We start from the raw sequence: 5,267 nt of genomic DNA, 5'->3' as shown, positions 1-5,267 counted from the left end.
TCCACCAGCCAAAATTTATAACACTTCACAAAGTTCCCTCCAAACCTAAACCAATATCGCGCCCCTTCTCTCAGCCTAAACCTAAACCTAAACCTAAACCTCCGACCATCTCTCTCAGCCTCATCTCCCTCTTCCCTTTCCTGGATCTCTTCCCCTTCCTGGATCGACGCCCTTTAGGATCAAAACCACCTGCTTCGATCCTAAGCAAAATCGCAGTATAAATTGTTCCATTCTACCTCCTCGTCCGATCCTCTCTTCCTTCTCCTCCTCCTTCCTCTCTTCGCTCTTCCCGGCTAAGGTAGGGGCCGACAAGATCCAAACAGCTAGAGGACGCCCACGACCACCATGGCATGGTTGGTCGGCAACATGAGGGAATCCGAAGGAAGAGAGAACAACACCGAGATCTCTGATCTTGTGTAAAGGGGTCTCCTTCTTCTGAAGCAGAGAGATCGAGTGCAGTACAAGAATAACGAAGTATGTCTGCCGGTTAAAACCCTAAAATTGCAGGCATAAAGGCTCTCCGTGCTTCATTTTCTCCTTCTCGGCCTCTTCGCTCGCTGGGTACACGGTCAAAACCTCTCGTTTCCTCTTTTCATTCTTCTTAATCGTCTGATTGCTAAAGGTTGAGGATGGGGTTTGGGGTTAACCTCTCTATAAAGCGCCGAAGCCTTTTCTTTTCCCCCGACTTTCTCCTTCTCGCGACTTCGGACTTCACGCGACCGAGACCGGTGATTTCTTCTTCTCTCGGTGGCGCCGGCGAAGAGCGGATCTTGGAGCGTTGAGAGGAAGAGAGGTTAGTTACAACCGAACCTTCTTTCTCCCCAATCCCTTCCTCCCTTCTCTGATCTCGGTGAACAACGGCGACGGATCTCGATCGGTGGATTTCGCCGGCTGTCGGGAGGGAACCAAGGGCATCGGTGTTGGATCAGGCCAGCATCGATTGTTTGGAGGAGGTAACAACCATTGTTCCTTCCTGATCTCTGTCCCTGTTCGTCGGCAAGAACAAGTCGTTGCCCTAACTTCGATCTTGGAGGTAAGGGTTTGGTTTTGGTTGTGAATTCGAACCTTGATCCTTTCTAGTGTTGATTCAGGTGGTTCTTTCTGGGAAGCAGAGACTGGTATTTTGGTCCCGGCCACCACAGCTCTGTTGGATCGATCTCTTCTTCGTATCAGTGATCGTCTCCGGTGATTGAAGGGTGCAGAGGTAATGAGGTCGATCTGTTGTTGTTGTTAACAGGTTGTTTTGATGACTTCTTGTTATTCTTTCTTCTTGATCCGGCTAGTGAAGATGCACTATGTAATGTTCTGTTTGTAGGGGATTGAGGTACGGTTTAGTTCTTGTTCCTTACCCTTGTGCGATCATTAGTTGCAGTAGATGTTACCTAATGAATCCTGTGTGTTTTGAGCTGGATCCACGGCAGAGTCAATAAGAATTTGTTTGTTCTGGTGTTGGAGGTTAAGGGTATGATGTGTTACTAGTTAACAAGGATAAGAGTTGTTATATTGGGTAATTGAATGTTGTAAATAAAGATTAACCTAAATCTGAAATGGTTTCAGTGACATTTAGGTTTCATGTTAGGTGATTATGGAAGATTGTAACCTTGAAGATCTAATGGGAATTTAGATATTGGATGGTTTAGGTTAGAATATAAATTTAATATGGTTATGTTAAAAGAAGGGAGCCGTACCTATGGTTAGCGTTTCTTTTGTATGTTCATTTCCTCCAGGTTTTTGTAATTTAATTTCCACCCTCTAGGGTTTTTTTTTTAATTCAGTTTTCGATGCCTAATTCCACCCTGCTTCTTTCTGACATACATTTACACATTGTTTCAGAGGATGCGATGTGCTTATTTTAGATACTGGATTGGGAAGTGCAGAGAATCAAGCAAGGGTCAAGGAGTTGCTTCATGTGGAGGAATCAAAACTAGAGGAGGATGAGGGTAAGTGTTTTTACTCATAATATTATTTTAGTTTCTGTTCAGATCAGTTGGCACTCGATTCTGTGCTTTAGGAAATACCACTCCAGCAGTGAGATGGGTTCGAGATGATAAATATGATTGCATCCGATTAAAGCATTGCAAGGTGAGCTATATTCACTGTGTATCCCCCCTTCAGAGTACATATGTATCTGTATAGTAATTAATTTCAATATAGGCACATCAAATTACCTTAATTGTTTCTAGACATAGACTTAATCCTTTGGATTACTTTATTTTAATTGGTAGAGTATTTGCCACTACCTTTCTATTATTCATTCTTTTGCTTTGCAGGTTGTGACAAAAATTGATTGGCATCGGAAAGGAGACTATTTCACTACTGTCGTTCCTAGTGATATCCTAATTATGAATTTTAGTTGTACTTATTTTTAGTCATTCCTAGTGCCTATTTTATATCTCAGTTTTGTTTCTTTCTTTTTTCTAATACACACTGACAAATTGGAAATATATAAAAATCATGACATTATACCTAGTTACCTAGCCTTTGAGGCTGGAATCAGGATGAAACCTAAAGTGCCCTGAAAAGTTTAGGCATACCAAATTCTCTCAGTTTAATGACAGAGGTCAGTTGTGTTGCAAACTTTGTTGTTTTCCTTGTTTTTCATTTACCGCGTCTAGATTAAGAAACTATGGCTTTCTAACTCAAATAAAAATTGCAATTCCTGCCTATCTTAGACCTAACATTAACTTATTAATTGAACAGGTGTTTTAGATTGTAAATTTCATCCGAGGCAGCCATGGCTATTCACAGCTGGAGCAGATTCTGTCATTAAACTGTATTGCCACTAATGATAGATTCTCCAGGAAACTTTGAAGAATCTCCTCGAGTCAAGATACGTGAGTACTTGCTGATCCTACATGAATACGGTAGCAAGTTCATGTTCTTTGCTTGATAATTTATTCTTTTTTGACCAATTCATTTCCGCAAACCCCTTACCTGTAAGCACCAACTAGTATCCTTATTGTCAAGAATTAATTTTATCAACGACTTATAAGTTTGGTATGCATATTTCTTATGATGTTGAACCTTGACTTTGAGACACATGATGGCTTTGTTTTATTTTTTTTGTTGAATTTTCTATCCTGTAAGTTTCAACTCCACTAGTATCATGTTTCCATAGATGATGCTGTCTTAGATGTTGGAGTCGTGACTCATTCTTTATACTGATGTTTCTGTGTGGAATTTTCCCAGTTGTCCTGTTCATTGTTTGATGTTTCTGTGTGTGTTGTAGCTGAATTTGGTTGTAGCTTCTGCAAGCTTTCTTCACTTTCTTCCCTCCACTATCTGTTAACAAGTTTGATCTTTACAATTCAGTTATAAGAACAAACAATATGACCAAAGGTTGATAGCTTTGCTTCATCCTTTTTACATTTCAGTATGTGGATGAAAGCAAATATGTACTGATGTACCTAAATGGATTTACAAAAATATCTTTGAAATGTTTTGTCATACAGATATGGCATCTAGTATAATTTTTTCCAACTTGATTGTTGCATTATCATATAATGAGATTAGGTGCACAGCTTGCAGTCAGTTTATTGTTTTTGCTAAAGATCATTGCTAGTAGGCCGACAAAAGACAGGTCTAAAATGAAGCCTAAGAAAACATGCTTAAGATGATATTTTAAGATTTTCTAAACATTGGATCATTGCGGAAGGTTGTGATTGGCACGACAAGTGTTCTTAAATGAAGCCAAAGAAAATGGGGGAGAAAATAAGGTTCGGCTTGAGGAATTTATGCAATAAAGCAGTTTTATATTTGATTCCTTCTTTAATTATATTGCGTGTGTTCCTAAGCTGCAACCTATTAATAATTTTAGTTTTATAATGTTCTTTGCCACTACCTTTCTATTATTCATTCTTTTGCTTTGCAGGTTGTGACAAAAATTGATTGGCATCGGAAAGGAGACTATTTCACTACTGTCGTTCCTAGTGATATCCTAATTATGAATTTTAGTTGTACTTATTTTTAGTCATTCCTAGTGCCTATTTTATTCCTAGTCACCTTATTTCAATGACAAGAACAAGGGTTCTCATGGCCAATATGTGTCTATTAATGGGATTTTCAATGTCTTGCTTACCACGCTAATCCTACTTCTGATTGGATTTGCAGCTTCAAGATATCAAACTCTACACCTTCTATATGGAGCTAGATTTGCAAAAGCCATATCCAACTCGAGGAAGTGACTTATTGACATGGGAGGTAGGTGTACCTCTTTAGTTCCGCTTTTAACCAAATATCCCTATAAAGATTCATTTGTGTGCTCTTAACATATCTATTCCTACAACGTTGTTATCTAGGATTAGCATTTATTCTGTTAAATGTGATTTATGCACCTATAATTATTCTGGTGAAGTTAGCATTCTATTAAACTAGATTATAACCTTTGCAGAGAACTTATTGGTAACCAAGGACTTTGTTAAGATAGCAAATTTTGGCCTTGCTCGTAAAGTTCATTCAAAGCCACCATTCACAGAATAGGTTTCAACACGCTGGTAAGCATGTTTATGACAAGCACTTGTTATCTTATATTTTTTATTTGATACATGTACACATTTGTTTTAGTTATTTGACATATGGTGGATTTATGTGTTTTTACAGTTTACAAATCTCAAGTTGAAATGGATGAAGTGCAGTTCGAGTGGGCTGAATGCATGCTAGATTACATTTGAAGTGCGGTTCTACCTTGATGTGTTAAAAGAATGTTCTACCTTGATTTTGATATCTATTAGCTAGCTTTTGATGTAAAAAGAATGTTTGGGTATTTTATGGATATTGTTGTAAGAAGATTATTTATATAATTTGTGAATATTTGTGTATTTTATGGATATTATTGAATGAAGAATATTTGTACAATTTGTGAATATTTGTGTATTTTTTTTTGTTATTATCGGTTTTAAAATCAAATCTGTGTTGTTAAAAAATATACATATTACATCGATTTTCCACCGATGTAAAACCGGTGTTATAAAGTAATATTACATCGGTCATTTACCGCTGCCAAAACTGGTGTTATTAACATACAATATTACATTGGTTTTACACCGTTGATGAAACGGTGTCGTTAAGTGATACTACACCGGTTAATAACCGATTTGAAAACCGGTGTCGTTAAGTGATACTACACCGGTTTTAACCCGATGTCTAAAATGGTAGACTTTTAACATCGGCTTCATAGACATCGGTCGAAAATCAAATAGACACCGGTGGAAAACTGATGTCTATGAAGGTTTTTGTTGTAGTGTATGTACTAAAGACGAATGGTTACA

At 37.9% G+C, this 5,267-nt stretch overlaps 1 long non-coding RNA gene across 3 annotated transcripts; it reads left to right on the top strand.

Moving 5' to 3' along the window:
- Positions 1-772: 772 nt before the first annotated feature.
- LOC122001619 lies at positions 773-4,448 on the top strand. 3 transcript variants are annotated; one of them, XR_006117414.1, is made up of 8 exons: positions 773-793; positions 1,092-1,204; positions 1,834-1,940; positions 2,012-2,082; positions 2,271-2,560; positions 2,701-2,834; positions 3,872-4,200; positions 4,391-4,418. It is a non-coding gene; the product is annotated as an uncharacterized LOC122001619 (long non-coding RNA). The 3 variants fall into 3 exon arrangements; XR_006117413.1 differs by lacking the exon at positions 773-793 and adding an exon at positions 920-953 and having other exon boundaries at positions 4,391-4,448; XR_006117415.1 differs by lacking the exon at positions 773-793 and adding an exon at positions 920-953 and having other exon boundaries at positions 4,111-4,200.
- Positions 4,449-5,267: the final 819 nt, after the last annotated feature.

Source organism: Zingiber officinale, chromosome 7A (assembly GCF_018446385.1).
Source record: "Zingiber officinale cultivar Zhangliang chromosome 7A, Zo_v1.1, whole genome shotgun sequence".
In the NCBI taxonomy this organism is placed as follows: domain Eukaryota; kingdom Viridiplantae; phylum Streptophyta; class Magnoliopsida; order Zingiberales; family Zingiberaceae; genus Zingiber; species Zingiber officinale.
Note: the sequence above shows the minus strand (reverse complement) of the source record. Positions and strands in the feature narration are given on the sequence as shown.